The sequence below is a fragment of the Halyomorpha halys genome, unplaced genomic scaffold, assembly GCF_000696795.3.
Source record: "Halyomorpha halys isolate HHAL.00 unplaced genomic scaffold, Hhal_1.1 Scaffold1424.1, whole genome shotgun sequence".
Taxonomy (NCBI): domain Eukaryota; kingdom Metazoa; phylum Arthropoda; class Insecta; order Hemiptera; family Pentatomidae; genus Halyomorpha; species Halyomorpha halys.
In genome coordinates, this window is record NW_027107214.1 from 99,386 (window position 1) to 116,847 (window position 17,462).

Genomic DNA, 17,462 nt, shown 5'->3' on the forward strand with positions numbered 1-17,462 from the left:
CGTCTGAAAAGAAGATGGCCACGGGACCTTCTAATTTAAATTAATCCTTGAAATACCACCAATGGGTGGTTCCTTTCCGAGATTTTCAAGTGTATATGAAACATAAAATATATTTACTTATTGTATTTATTATTTGTACAGTTGTAAATCACATCAAATAAATAAAAAAATAATCTATTAGGTTTTCTGGTGTTGTTGGTAGTTTCAAATATATGGAGCTCTGAATGAAAAATTAATGTTTTTTAAACATCTTGAAACAGCCACCATTTTGACTATTATTTATACGTAGTTTCATTAAAGTAATAAAAAATTAAGGCGAAATAACTGACTTTTTCCTCCACTTGGGCTCTTGAACTAATACAGGAAGGTAAAAGAAGTGAATCTAAGAGAGCTAGCTATGTTGTCGACAGCCACTTGGAGCTTTCAGTTAATGCAATGTCCTCTTCCAAGGAGGTATGATGCTCTTCTAGATAAGTTTAAAAAGTGCATTTCCATGTCCTAGGTTAAGTGCTAGTCCTCGTTGCGGCTACCGGCTTCCGCTCAACAAACATTAGACACTTCACCAAGAGACTGAATTGAATAAGTAGAACGCTTTTTCTATTACACAACATAAGCGTTAAGTCAGATTTTAAATATATTGTTCTAAAACAGGTCAGTCGGTGTAAAAATGAGAAATTTTTAATTTGTATGAATTTCAATCGTTAATGTCTACTATATTTCATCCGATTGTGGTCAGGCTTTGTGATAAATATTCAGAATTTTCCACTGAAGGTTAAAGGTTATTTGATTCCCGCACCCCAAAAAAAAAATTATTATCCAAATTCAACGTTTTGATGCGTAGCTCAGAATATATACGTTAATTTTCTTGGTTATAAATTTAGTAATTGATTCGTCTCATCACAGAAAATTATAAAAGCGTAATGAGGCTTTAGGTAAAAGAGGTCAACAAAATTTTTATTAGGGATAAGGAAATAATATTCGTTTTTAGCGTAGAAATTTTTCAAAGAAATTAAAAGCGTTAATACAGCTGTTAGAAATCTGAAGGTCTGTTCTTTTAAATGTAATGCCTTATAAGGGTGAAATATTGATTTCAAATTGAGAAAAACGTTTATTTTATATCTCCGGTTTAAATTTGTTTAATTAGATCCGGTTTGTGCCCTTCGGTCCAGTTTATAGAGCCCTAAACCATTCCTAAGATTCATGAAGATTACTTGAGTCGTGTTGAAGTTATCTCTATTTTTTGCCATATATTTTTATTAAATAATCTTATTTACCGCTCAAAAATGAATAGATACAATAAGCAATTAATTAAATCATTAATCCAATGTGTAAATAACTAAATATATTGATTTATATCAAACTTTTAATTTTATTCAAATAATTTATCCACATCCTTAAATCTAGCATGGCCTCGTGACCTTATATTGTAAACTGTTTTTAGAGTTCTACTACTGGGTAGTTTCTCTACATCCTGTATCATATCATTATGTCATTTCGATCAAATTTACTTGTTGTATTTTTTATACAGTTGTAAACATCAATAAATAAAAAGAAAAATTCTAGCAATTGCGAAGGATTGCCGGGTCTGCTAGTTGTTGATGAAAAAATCTTGATCATATTAAATTATTTTTTCCAAAATAATAAATTATATTGTGTCTAATTTTTATTCTCCCTTTTTGATTAAAATCAAACAAACAACAAAACAAAAAAAAAACAGTATGGATAAAAATTAGGCATAGTGTTTTCAGTTGCTAGATACGTTATTTTAAGCGGGAGTAATATTAAGACAATCTTACCAATTTCATGTCTATTGGCGGTGCCAGTTCGAATCCGGCCTGGGACGTTGACTTTTTTCATTGAGTGGCGGTCCCACAAAATGAAGAACTTTGACCCCCAACCATGGTTAGGCAGTATAGGACTCCAATGGGAGTCTTGGCCAAAAAAAAAATTAAGACGACACCGGTTAAGATAAGACACGATCATTAAAAAAGAATGATTTTTTTATTAATTTTCGTTAAAAATTATGTATTACTAGACCATTAATAATAAATATGAATAAAGAGATTTCTTTTATAAATCACACTATGTTTAGTTTTTGATGTCCCATTGTTGCTTCATCGCACACTACCTGTTAATTGGAAAGTACATACCGTTCATTTTATGCTAGAAGCTTATTTTCCAACTTGCTTGCTCTGAGATTTATTTTTAAAAAATATTTGTTTTTTAATTACCCATTGAACAACATCTGCAATAGAGTCTTACAAAGATCGTTTTGTGATTTTTTTTTTTTTATTTCAAACGCATAAATTTTCGAAAAATGACACATTTCCAGGAAATAAATGACAACTAAATTTTTAAGTTCTTCTGATAAAAAAACAAAACAAAAAAAAACCTCAATTCAGAAAACACATAGTTTCGTTTAATGAACGCATAAGGCCTGACTTTTTTGTTTTAAGCACAAAATGAAATTAAAACATTATATTTATAGAAAATAACGAAGAACTTATTGGCAGAAATATCGTAAGCCGCAGTCTAGAGGACGCAGTGCGATATAGCAGGAGCTCGTGGCTGTGGAGAAACATCAGAGTTGACTCGTATATAGGCATAACAGAGGCAGTCCAATACCCTCCAGTAAATCGGGTTTAATGCTTTTGGTACAAAGAAACTGCGCACAGTTCCTTATTTACAATACATTACATTAACAACATTCAATTTATAGATCGATTCCTCTTTTTGTGTTAAATAATTGAGATAAAGAAAGAATTTATCGGACCAGCGAAACGGACTAATACAATAAACATGTGCTCGCACATCGTGGTGTATCCAGAGAGGAGCAAGAAGGGGAAGCTGCTCAATTAGGAGTGAAAAAAGTATTAATTTAATAACAATTTTTTTTTTAAGCAAATACTAGTTCTCACTCACAATTATATATAATGTTCTTAAAATGATGGTTTCCATGTTTTTAATGCGAACACCAGATTGCGTGGTGTTCGCACTACAGAGAGGGAAGAAAACCAGACTACCTCGCACGCTCCAAGTAGCAAACTCCCTACTAAGGCCTTCAAACTCTATAGTTTATTCAGGCATTAAATTGAATCGCCACATGACACTGTCAGATCATTGCTACATGAAAACCAAACGAGTTCGTGTCAGATCATACCGGCTACACCACTTTTTATCATCATCCGTACTCTCACTAAGGCTCATACTCCAAATTTATAAAGGTATTTAGAGACCAGCACTTCTATGCTCCACTCTTCACCCATCTCAGAGAAGGGACACAACGCCATCTACAACGCTTCCAGGATACAGTGTTGGGTAAGATTGTGCGGCCAACACCGCTGAAGAAGATGAAGACAGATCAACTACACGAGCTCTTTGAACTAACCACTGTGCCTGAATTAATCCAACGCAGGGACGTTTAAAGTTTTTTGACTCTCTACAGCACCAAAGAACTCCACTGTTCAGGACCCTTACTCCAGTGCCATCTCCGGTTCGTTGATATCAAACTAGATAAAAATAGAGAACGACCTGTCAGGACACGGATTTAGGGAATAAGTTTTTTAGGTTTAGTTTAGTAAAGGAATCAAACAATTTTACAAAGAAAAAAATATGTATATGAAATTTAGAATATCAAGAGTGTGTATATATAAGTTAAGTATTGGCAAAAGCAAAATGTCAAAAAAGAGAAGAAGGAATAAGATCTAACTCGCTTGTACTGCTGTAAAACACTGACTTTATTGTGTTCGTTACATCTGTTATATACCCTCGATCAGCTGATCTCCTCAGTCAGCTGACATCGAAATAACAGCTGACTCATACCGTAACTTATATATATACATATATTACATATATTAAAGGATATCATTAAAGTCGGTTGATCCCACGCGCGTATCCTCCTCCTTTTAGAAACTGAAAAAATCAAAACTATTACAATGGAATAGTTTTTTTTAATTTATTTATTTATTGATATTTACAACTGTATAAAAAATACAACAAGTAAATTTGATCATAATGATAATGATATGATACAGCATGTAGAAAAACTACCCAGTAGTAGAACTCTAAAAACATTTTACAATATAAGGTCACGTGGCCATCTTCTTTTCAGGCGCCTCGGAGGATTGCTAGGAATGGAAGAGGAAGCAAGGTTAGAAACTAGTGGGTTTGGGTGGTTAGGGAGTTTATAATGGAAGGAATCATATCGGGTTCGGGCTAGATCTGTTACATAAGGAACATTTAGGTCTTTATGGATGGTTTTGTTAGTGACAAAGTAAGGAGCATTGAGGATTTTACGAAGGATTTTGGATTGTAATAACAATGGAATAGTAAACTATTTCTTTACTACGATGACTATTACATCATAAAAATGAATTATCACTCACAAATAAACTCTTTATATACCTCATGCTGCTTAGACCGATATGGACTTACGCCATTCACATGCGTGGCTCTCGCAAGAAATCCTACCATCAGACTATTCAGGTCTTTCAATCTAAATTTCTCCAATCTATCACTCACACTCTCGTTCACATAAAAAACAAATATTTACACAAGGACCTGGACATGCCTTTGGTGACTAACATAATAAAAAAACAGTTAAAAACGTCTCATGACTCATTCACTGTTCAGGCAAACCAACTGGTACAAGCATTACGGACTGGCAAACTACCACTAAATCTGACAAGAAGACTGAACCGCCTCTTGAGCAGGAATCTGCTACATTAGGTGGATGTACTATATCAGGAGTGTACCCAGTGGAAGGTTTCTCCACTCATGAATACATAATAATGCTACGCGGAGGTTGTCAAATGAATCACAAATTCACACTAAATGCCAAAATGCATAAGTAAAATTACAAAGCAAAGAATAATAATAACAATGTTAAATCTTCAACCAGACATCTCTTACGACTTCTTAACACAAACATAATTCTTTTAGAAATATAAAGTTCCTCAAAAATAAATTAAATAAGCTCTAACTTTTTCACTGAAAAAACTTTTACGAAAAATTGGATCAATTCTTGAAAGCATCATCTAAGGAGTTTTGTTTTCTTGGAGGATTAATGATGGTATTAAGATATGGTAAATAACAGCTGGTTGTGCGTAAAGCATTTCAAAATTACCTTTGAGTTTTATTGTTTATAGTTAGCACGATTCACGACCGTATTCCTCCTTTATAACCTCTTGCGGATATCATTCCAGCCGTCTTCTTTTCTTTTATAATCTTAATGACTTAAAAAACTCATAATCCTAATGTGTTATATGTGTTCCAGCAATTTGGGAAGGCAGGTTCTAGATTTTATTATTTATTATGCACACTTCAGGAAATGTACCTCGATCTGTTGGCGCTACAATATTCCGATTTGTCAAAATTTCAAAACACTTAAGGTAAAAAGAAAAGATGAATGAGGAAAAAATGTTTTAATAATAATTGATTTTGGCAACCTAGACTTCACAAACACCTTGTTCTTACACTCGGGCTTAAGAATATCATCATCGATATATGTAATTCTTTATATCGAAATGGATAAAGTTCCTGAGCCGTTTCAAGTAGACATCATGAAATTCGACAGTATTATGCCCGGCTCCAGACACCCACAATGGGCGGACAGCACATCGACACCTCTCGTACAAGGCGACACCGTGAGAAATGGGTACGGTTTCATCATTGTTACCATGGATCACGAGAATGGGAGAGGATATGTTTTCAATTTTTTCAATGTTGAGGAAACTGTCGCAGCACCAGGTCTTCTTCATTTTGGGATACACGACCCGCAATGCAGAGAGTATCGGAGAATGGAGGACGACCGCGCCAACCTTCCTTCGCACTGCCAGGTCCACCGTTGGAACTGAACCCAGGCTCTGTCCATAGAGAATTATATTTTCTGGACGAATATTATAGCGCGCAACCAAGATGCGCCAAACACAGTCTATATCAGCGTACATGTTCTTTTCAGAGGGTCGTCCTGTGCTCACACCATATCCGGAGTAATCGTAGCCGAAGACATTGCAATATACCTTGTTGCAAAGCTCAACGAAGAAAGGGTACATGAGTCCAATATCAGAGGCGTTGCCATGTGAGAACAGAATGGTATAACGTGCCAAGGGACACCTGACGAACATGCAAGCGATGCGATTTCCTCTTGATGTTTTGGCATAAAAACATTCCACGTTGTTTCTTTCACAGTTGGTGATGTTGATGTCACTTTCCAAAAAACAGATACGGTGTCTGCGTAAACTATCGCTGGAGAAAACATAGGAGGGTTCGGGAGGTTTGAATGCTATCTTAGCAACTATTTTAGACGGAAGTGGTGGACAACAAATCAAACAAAGTAACTCCCTCACTGAAAACCGACCCGAGTTTTCTTCGTCGTCTTTCATAATTTCATAATATTTAAAGGAACTGTGGTGACAGCACTAGGAGTTTTTTTTTAGTCTAACATTGTTTGTTAAAGGAAGGTTTTTGAACTATAAAGGTTATATTTTTATAGTATTTTCTTATCTGTGATAGGTTACACAACATACCATAGAGGTTACAGTTTCGGAAATCTGTGTCGTATTAAATTTCCAAACCAAATTCGGAGTCAGCATTTCAATGTACATAAAATTTCTAATAATAATTATATTAAAATGTTTAATATCATAAAATATGTGTAAACTTTTTTGTTTGTTTTGGAAAAACTGTTTCTTGGGAAATATTAAACGTAAATAGTTATATTAAGCCTCAAATAGAAGTCAATTAAATACACAATAAAGAATATTATGACAATATTAGTAAGTATAGCAGTTTTTATGATATTTCATGCAAGCTTCCCGTGACATTCATCCCTGAGCTAGTGCTATAAGGATATTTACTGTACAGATGAAAATATACCTACACAAACACACTAACTATTTAAATAGATTATATTCATTGGAAGCATATCCTCAAAAAACGTGTATTTACTTTGAAATCATGAATTCAAAATTTTCCACAATTATAATACTTCTTCGTAGTTTATATGTTAACGCCATATTTCATAATCACTTTGTGAATAATTTGTAAATAGTATTAGTGTTTAACTTAATCACATTTATTTTATTTTAAGTGGAATTTAGTTATTGGAGAATCATGTGTTTTATATTTTTGTCTAATAATTAAGTAATAGAGACAGTTGCTAAGGGTTGATAACCGTCGCTAAGGCGTCGCCTAGCAACAGGCCGACCATCTTCGTTTTTAAATCAGTTTCTGCTAATTAGTGGCCATGATAGTTTGCAACTAGCCCTGTCTGTGTCTAGTTGCTGCATGCAGCAAACTGGAAAGGAGTAGTACATGATAAGCAGGCGTGGAGAAGGCTGGTTCGGGCGGCCAAAGATCTACAAGCTACAGACCTTTGACAGCCAACAGAAAAATAAAAATATATACATATATAGGTAAGTGAAAGAAAAAATAACTAAGGTCAGAATCAGGGTTTTTTTTAATTCACCGAAGATTCATATTATTCATTTATAATAAATGTGGCCCCACTATGCTCAAATCATAGCTGTATAGACCCTCGTTGGCTAAAAGTTTCAATCACTTATGACTGCTGTGTAGCCAAGGCCGCTTTGGAAGTAAAACAGAAAAGGGGGTAGCTTTCCCAAACGAGCGGGCTATCGACTATTGGATTTCCTTTCGTAGGATTGATATTTTTTCCGGTCGAAGGGAGCCGTTTTCAATAAACCGTTGGGCGCCCCCTTCCTCAAAAACAAAAGAGAAAATTGATGAATAAACAACAGGGAGAGACAAAAAGGATGATGAAAAAAAGAGGAAAAAAAAAGATGGCCGTATAGCAATCCATCAATACTCAACGTCGCTTTGCCAAGGCACCGCTTCTAGGTTTTCATCATTTGAGCGGTTAGATTGTTCTGAGCACTTTGTCATATATTGTCTGTTTGGACTTTGACTGTATTGGAAATTTTATTTTTTTTATAATTGAAGTATCCGGTCATAAAACAACTTTAACAATGTTAAAATGCTCCTTAATTACAATGTTTTACCCCACACAGACTCACTTAATATCAACATCATTCTTTTAACAAAACACACTTTTACCAAAAATTTTAATTTATAAAAAAATTCAGTTACTATTGTATTATATTTTCTTTTCAAGGAAAAGCCCTCATAACTTTTCTCTTGTTTATTTAAATATTCGTTTCGGACATTTGTCAATTATCAGGTCCCATCCATCATTAATTTTATTAGAAAAAATTAAATCTTATCAACCTTTTACAGACACACATTTACGTAGTTTATGACAATTTTTTTTTATCACGTATCGGCCACAAAGGACCACGCAAATATCATTTGTTAGACTAATTCAGGAGTCTTGATCTTCTTTCTTCACATCGCAGTTTCATTATCCTCAACTTTTCTTTCCTCGGACCACTTCGTACCCCTCTTTTTTCCTCTTGCAATATTGGCGATATTTCTCAGTGTTTTCCTGTATGTGTCTCTATCTAGACAGTCAGTATCTGAAATTTAAAGATTCTTAATTAATTAATTAATTCTTCTCTTATTTGCCTCGTGTACCCTTCCATGCTTTTGTAGCTAAACATTTTGTTAAAGATCTTCTTGTTCAATATTTCCTCCTTCATCCTTTTCATGTGCTCATAGAGCATGGCAATTATTATATGAAATAAGAAAAGCCAATTATTAGTACATTTTTATTTAATTGCATTAAATTATCCTTTATGCCTTATCATCCTTTAGAGGTCATCATTTAAAAAAATATATATCATTTATTCTTCCTGAAATTAATGGTACACTATAATATTTAACAAAATGTAATTTTTAATTCTATTATTTCAATTATCAAATTATACCAATTTGTAGATGTATATCTACTTGTAATTAGAATGTTAAACTTTTATTTATTTGAGAAGGTTTAGTCTAATTCCACCATCATTTTTAAAAATTGAGCCGCTATGTAGAAAATCGAAATAATGTGAAAAATCGAATCTGTAAGGTTGCACATCCAGTCCATTGATTTTAGCGAAAAAATTATTGTCATGTATTCGGTGTAAATATTTAATTTCAGTTTCTCTCTACTTTTCATTTATAGGAATGTGAAAATATATTGTATATTTTATATCTATATAGGTAAGTGAAAATAAAAATATTTCTCTTATAACAGTGAAAATAAAAAAGATGATATAATACCGTGTCACTACAATAGCCGTTAATTATTTTAAATAAACAAAATTAATGATAACTTCAAAGATGACAATTTTTAAAGTTCCGCATTTGGGCTTTGTCAGAATAGTTATATGAAAATAAGTCAGAGTTGATATCAATAAATATGTAATGCAATAGAGAGTTTCTATCAAAATCGTTTGTGCCATTTTGTAAAAAATCGCTTGAAAAATAGTTTAATGAGACAAAGTTCTTTTTAACACCGGTAAATTGGTTTTAGTGAAAATGTTTCCGTAACATTAACAGCCCCATATCATGGAGTTATATAGTTGTTTTGGGTTCTCAGGTATGGAAAAAATTGCTTCCAGTTGAAATATTAAGTATTTTTTTCTTTTATATTTAGTTCCAAACACTTGAGAGTTTCACTTTAAATAATATCTATGTAAAAAGTCAGTTATTTTACCCCAATATTTTATTACTTTAATGAAAACAATTAGTAGTCAAAATTTATGATTCTTCAAGTATGGTAAGGGAACAAAATGGCGACTGTTTCAAAACGTTAAAAAAAATATATATATTTTTCATTCGGAGCTCCATATTTGAAACTACCTGCAATACTAAAAAAAACCTTAGAAAAAATCATTTACAGTAGAGTAAATTTGCTAAAATATGAGCCGTAATTAAGCTATTTTGGTTCAATAGTTCCCAAGATGTAGCTTTTTAAAAAAAGCAACATTTTATAAAGAATGCACTGAAACATCAGTAGTTAGTCAATTTATCTTGAGAAATCTATACCTCAAAAATCATTCCACGTACAGATGTCTATTAGTGCTCAAATTAAAGCTAGTGTACTTTACTATACAGTAATTTCAGGCGTTTAACTTAAAAGGTGTATTAGTTTTCATGACATTTGACAAAATAAATTTACAAAATTGATTTCTAGGTGTTGGGATAATACTTTTGATTTATGAAAAAATATATCTCAGGAGCCATAACTTTGTTCCAGATGTAGTCCAAGGTAGCGGATCTGTTCTGACTGGGATAAGAGCAACATTATTAAAGGAAACTGTAAGGCAGTCGGTAGGTTTACAACGTAGGGTAAAGGTGATTTGTTGGAATTTAACTTAATCCTCCAATTACGACACCATTCTTCGTGGGCTGTGATATGGGATTGGAGAGTTTGAGATGCAATTAAAAGATTATAATTAACTGCGAGCAATGATGTGTCATCGCCATAAGTGGTGAGGATAGTTTTAGGATTGGCTGGGATGTCACCAGTATAGAGGGTGTAGATGATGGGACCAAGGATACTACCTTGAAGAACACCTGCTGACCGAGAATGGTGGGATGAATAGGAACCATTGTGGTTTACTTGGAATAATTTATCAGTGAGAAAGAAACGAATAATGAGAAAGTATGTAGGAGATAGGAATTTACGGAGTTGAGAATTTTTGATAAAGAAATAATTTTGATTAAACAAAGAATATTTTTATTAAGAAATATGTGACGTATAGATGTCTGCCAGCACTCAAAGCTAGTTAAATGTACTATCATGTAGTTTATAACATTTATCCCCGTAGGAGTAGTAGTTTTTATGATACTTGACAAAATAAGTACATAAAATGTTGATTTTTAGTTGTTCGGACAAACCTTTTGGATTTATGAAAAATAATATCTCAGAAAGTATTAGACGTAAAGATGTCTGCCTGCGCTTAAAATAAAACTTAAATTACTATACTTAAAATAAACCTACTTACTACCGGGCCGCCAGTAGCTCAGTGGTTAAGACACATTCTTACCAATTTGAAGTCTATTGGCGGTGCTGGTTCGAATCTGGCCTGGGGCGTTGTCTTTTTATTGAGTGACGGTCCCACAAAATGAAAAACTTTCACCGCCAACCATGGTTAGGTAACATAGGACTCGGATGGACTTAGCCGAAAAAAAAAACTTTATGTCAAGTATCTTCGGAAGGTTAGTAGTTTTTATCGCAGTTATTATAAATATTCGCATATGAATATAAATTTTGTCCGAACAACTGTTTACAGTTGTATGATTTTATTTTTTCAAATATCCTAAGAATGACTACCTCTACGAAGATAAACGTCATAAACTACACTCTAGCACATTAAACTGGCTTTAATTCTAGTGCTAATAGACATCTGTACGTCTTACGGTTTTTTGAGATATATTTCCCCCAATAAATTCACTAATAATTTATGAAATGTTTTAAAAAAATCTTTATATCGGAAAGTAACATAACCAGCTCTTTTAGGGCTCATAATTTAACAATTTAATTCTACTTTAAATGATGTTCTATTAGGTTTGTTAGTGTTGGTAGTTTTAAAGATATGGAGCTCCGAATGAAGAATTAATTTTGTTAACATTTTGAAACAGTGGCCATTTTGTGTTTCCCTTACTATACTTGGAAAATTCATCAATTTTGACAAGTAATTATACGATGTTTTCGTTGAAGTCATCCAAAATTTCAGAGAAACTACTGAATTTCCTCTTCTATTGAGTTCTTTACGCACTATTACGTTATGTCTAAAAAACAGAGGAAATTCAGTGGTATTACTGTCCCACAGCGTATTCTCTTTCCAAAGTTTGACTTTTTGATTTGGAAATACCAAAAAGCTTGACATTCAAATGACACTGACTCATGAGTTTCTCATAATTTAAACAAAAGTCTTACCCAGAAAATAATTTAAATTAATGTGTGCTGAACTAATGATGCAACTAAATTGTGCAAGGCCTAAATTTCTGAACATTTTTTTTTAAAATATCTTTATTTCGTTGGCTCTTTAGCTATCCAATAAAAGTATTTTAATTGGGATAAAGCATTAAAAAAATTTAAAGGACTTATATCTAGAAGATTCAGCTTGGCATTACCCCCTTTGGTTATCCATGCTCATCCATCTCGTTCTCTTAATGTCCTAGGACGGTTGGACTTCCCCTGGTCTTCGCCCCTGGAAGGAAGAGATGTGGATGAGGCCGACAAAGGAGCGGCATCACAACGTTACAAGAACGCCCACGTTACACCAACGCAGGATCACCTGGTCGGATTCCATATCTAGTTTATTGTCCCCCGGGGAACTCCGAAACGGCTCAAAGTCTAACGGATAGTCCAGCCGGGTTCTTCTCCTTACTTTTATCTTTCTCTTTTTTATATTTAAAGAGTTTTTTTTCTTTTTTTTATGTTTTCTTTTATGAGAACCCTCTTAGGCCTCTCTGAAAAAATGCTTGGACACTTAAACATCCTTTATAAGTAGAATGAATTTCTACTTTCTCTCTAATTCTCGTTTAAAGACTTTTTGTGAAGAGGATATAAACTGGTTTCGTGTACCTATCACATAATGAATATCTATGAAACTTGCTATCCAAGAAAAATTTAGAAATTTCTAGAAAATATATTAACGCACCATTAAAATACTTTAATTAGTAAGTGAGGTGATATAAAAAATAAAGTCTATTGGTACGGGAAGGGGCAGAAATTTGAGGAATGTCATTAATCTCGAAACTTAGCATTAAATACTGACAGTTTACGCTCTGAGAATCAAAGTAATCTTGAAAAATGTCTCCTATCAAGTTTTTCTTCGTACGCAGGCTTATGTAAGGTGGAAACAGAAATGTCATACTTTACTGATAATGTGATCTGGTTTCGATGCGGTCGATTTTCCAGTGTAGAGTGGAATTGCTCAATTTAAGGGTAAAAGTGTCGATAACTGACCGCTCTGTAACTGGGAAGAAAAGAAAGATATCTTTCACTTCTTGGGAACCTAACATACGTAGAGTGGAATTGGAATACAATATTCTATTTGCTTTGCAGAACAATTATTCACTTTGTTGAATGGCTCTAATTGGAGAGCTTTCAGTAACTGTATGACGGGCTACACTAGAAAGAGCTCAATATTTGAGGAATTAATGCTATTATGTTACCTTTGGTGTGTTTTTTTTTAAAACATAAATAATATATTGTTGTATTAAATTATTAACTAGTTAAAATCATTGTTTTCAAGGTATATAACGTATTTTTTTTAAAGTTTTGTTATTTATATTTTTAGTTAAAATTCTTTCAGCAGTTTTTCAATTGTCTATATGGGTTTTTAAAATTGTTTTATGGATCTATTCTTTGAATATTTTTTTCAGTAAACCCATTTTAAAAATTAAAATAATATATAAATATATATATATTTTTTCTAACGGTATTTATTTTAATGTAAAAAACATTCAGTTGGTTTTGGAACAAATGATCTTTTTACTTAATTTGCACTAATGCGAAACTTCAACGGGCTGCCCCAGTTCTCGCCTCAGGTTGATGATCCAAATCACAGCCTCTCTCTACCTGGAGAGTTGGAAGGAGCTAGCGCCACCTCGCAAAACGAATGCAACTAGAGCAGAAAAAAATCTCGGGGAAACCACTTTTTACCGGACTCACCTTTAAAGGAAGTAGAAACCACTACTAATGCTTCTGCAACCCTAGAGCAGCTTCCTGGAAGAGACTCCTTAACAAGACCAGCGAAGCAGCGGCTTGTCACGCTAGTACTTGGGTTGAGGGATCAGTCAGATACTGATGAATCAAATTCATCACCAGTTTTTTTAAAGTGAGTAATAGCTCAAAAAATGGGACAACTATATCAATATATTTTGTATTGTTTAGAGCATATTTGGCTCATCTCCATAGAGACATTCACATGTTTTCAGACTATTGAAGAGGGATGTGCTGCACCTGGTTTTTATCTAATGTATTTTTAGTCTTAAAGATGTCTTTACGTAATATACAGACGTCCATGATGTGTTCTTACATTTTATGTTTAATACACATAATTTAATAAAAGGCGTTTAGCTTCGAAACGAGCCCCATCCACACTTTTATGAAATTCTTTTTTTTTTTCTATTTTCCTCATGTTGTCGATACACGATGTATCGCATGTACTAGAGCCGGGAAGAAAAAAGGCAGTTATTTCACCCCAATTTTTTATTACATTAATGAAAACTATGTATAATTACTAGTCAAAATTGGTGAGTCTGCCAAGTACAGGTAGGGAGAATAAAAAATGGCGGCTATTTAAAAACGTTAAAAAAAATTAATTTTTCATTCCGAGCTCTATATCTTTTAAATTACCAGCAACACTAGAAAGCCTATTTAAAGTAGAGTAAAGTTGCTGAAATATTATACCTAATAGAGCTAATTATTTATCATCAATGGTTCTGGAGATGTAGCTTTTTAAAAAGCAACAGGTAATAAAAATATACTGAAGGATTAGTAGCTATTAAATTTATTTTGAGAAATCTATATCTCAGGAATATGTGACATGTAGATGTCTCTTAGCACTCACATTAAAGCTAGTTTAATGGACTATGAAGTAGTTTATGAATTTATCTTTGTAGGAGTAGTAGTTTTCATAATATTTGCTAAGATATTTTGATTTATTATAGACAATAAGTTTGATTTACGAAAACCTTTTTTCCAGAAACAATTAGACGTACAGATTTCTGCCACCATTCAAATTAATGCTAGAATTTGATAAATTCTTGAATTTTGAATAAATTTACTATAGAATAGTATATAACGTTTATCTTTGTAGTAGTAGTTTTTATGATATTTGTCAAAATTCAGGATATTTTAATTTCTACTTGTTCGGATAAAATATTTGATTTTTGAAAAAATATATTTCTAGAAGCTTAGCTAGGCAGACTTACATATGTCAGCCAGCACTCAAGATAAAGGAAATTAAACTTATTATAATTTAGTATATGACACGTATCTTAATAGGTGTTTTTATGATATTTGCATATGAATATAAATTTGTCCAAACAACTACAAATCAATTTATTTTAGCAAATATAATGAAAACTACTACTCCTACAATGATAAACTTTATAAACTATTTTATATTCCATTAAACTAGCTTTAATCTGAGTGCTAATAGACATCTATTCGTTACATAGTTGCTGAGATATATTGGGTTGTAAAATAAGTTAGTAGAGTTTTTCAATATTTAAATATAATCCTCTCTTGTGTTCATAAAATCATTACTTGGTCAATAATGTTTACAAATTCTATAAAAGAATTAGTTAAAGTGCTTTTATGCATCAATTTCAATCGAGATTTAAAATATGGATTACTTTGTGTATTATAAAAATTTTGTTGTCGGATGTCACAGCGAGCTTGATGAGGATGAGAATAAAAGGTGCGTCAATAATGACGGGAATGAACACGCGTTCCTGAATAATAATTACTCATTCATTTTTTGTGCGTTCGTTTTTTTAAATTAATTTTATCTATTATGTTCAAATTCAAGTTGTTGTTTTTTTATTTTCATTTCCAATTAAAATTGTCTTCAATTGATCTTGGTTTTTTTATTTATTTTTTTTTTTATCGTATGTTCACATTTTCTCTTGAAATTTCACCAAAAATAAAATTGGTGTATTTTTTTAAATAATTAAAACTATATTTCTGATATTTTCCAATATCATTATTCAGTGTAAGGGTAAAAACTTTATTAAAAACAACAAGATACACAGCATACTTATTCTAATCTAATAAGACAATTATTTTATCTTGCAATATATAGACCTAATGAGTCAAGAAGTGACTATATATAATAATAGAATATGATTTGTTTTTTGTTTCATCACTTTGGTTCTTTTATCTTTTGTTTTCTTCTTTCTATACTTTATTAATTTTATTTTGTAAATCCCACCTTTTTTTTCTCTTTCTTTCATATTTTCTCTTTCAACTTAATGTAACTTTAAAAGAATAATCGATAAAAATAGTGATAGAAATAAAAATACATACGCATTAAATAAATAACAAATAATATAAAAAATATATAGAAAATGTTGGCTAATCACTCTGTTTGGTTAAAAACCGGCTCCATCCAAAAGTTAAATTTAAAATCCCAGGACCTCAAATTACTGAAGTGGTAAAACAACCGTTAGATTTTTCTATACAAATTTCTCAAAACTGACCGGCATGTGATTGGGGAATTTGGATGAAGTTGGTTTTGGAGCTACACGACTCATGTCATGCAAATAAATTAATAAAAAATTCACTTTTTCGCAAGAAACCAAATTGAACTTTCTCTACTACCACTCTACCCTATCATATACAAATAAATAAGCCTGTGATGAAAAAATTTTGCGGCTCATATCATAATAGTAATACATAAATAAATAATCCTATTACATAATTATATTACTTGTACATCATACTTCTTGTATTATATAAAATAATATAATAATAAAAAATGCTTCAATTTATATTCACATGGATTATCTGTAACCTTTAGTATATGTATCAACACAAAAAGCTAAAGCACACTAAAAATTTATTATCAGCATGATTTTTTAAAAATAGTTTTCTTACCGTTTTTCCATTTTAGTAATACTTTAAAATTTTGAATATTTTTTGTAATTCAAATATGGAGTGTACAAACTTCATTTATATGTTGTGTGCTTTTAGAAATATATATATTTATTACAAATGTAGGAAAGATTTACTTTATTTAAAAAAACGAAAAAAAATAAATACTAGCTGAAGACTGAAAAACGACTCAATTCTTCTCTACAGAAAGGAATAACAACGGTTTCTTGTGGATTTTTAGATGGTAGATAGAAATCGATAAAAAACATTGTAAACTGCTCAAAATCGGTGTTGTAATTGTAAGCGTCAAGCGTAAATAACAGACGTTTTCACGTAATGTTTGTTTTCCTCAACATATAGGAAAAATGTAATACCACGTTTTTACCAACCGCTGTACCATATCTTATTTACCAACGATTATCATCCACTCATTTCAGAATTTCAGGATCCATCAAGTTCTGCAAGACCTTCCTTAGATCCTTGCACAGAGTGCCTTCCACAGAAGAGACAATAGCGAGAGGAGCCGGGAGTCCTTGGCTCGAGTAGGAGATGCAGAATTGTGCAACTGTAGCCTTGGCCGCGCCCACAAGGAAGCTGCCAACATCTCTGCCAACTCCCAGCAGCAGCCATATTGCCAACTGTCAGTTTGCTTTTTTGCAATCCTGTCAGCATCTTGTCCGCATAATTATACTCTTAATATAACTTTTCATACTCTCCGGTTGTCCCGTTCCGACCTTTCTATTCATGTAAAAACTAGTTAGGAAAAATATATCGATCTTTAGAAAATAAATTATTTCAATCTATATTCACTATGACGAAAATCAATCACGGGTTCTGAGAATCGTGTTAGAAAGGAGCTGTTTATTGCTTTGAATGGATAATTCCGGGTTTCGTATGAATGTTTTTTTTTAATACATCATGGGTTGGGTTCACGATATAT

The 17,462-nt window shown here is 32.4% G+C and overlaps 1 pseudogene; it reads right to left on the bottom strand.

Annotated features, from left to right (window-relative positions):
- Positions 1 to 5,408: 5,408 nt before the first annotated feature.
- On the bottom strand, positions 5,409 to 6,598 carry LOC106689657 (alpha/beta hydrolase domain-containing protein 17B pseudogene; annotated as a pseudogene).
- Positions 6,599 to 17,462: the final 10,864 nt, after the last annotated feature.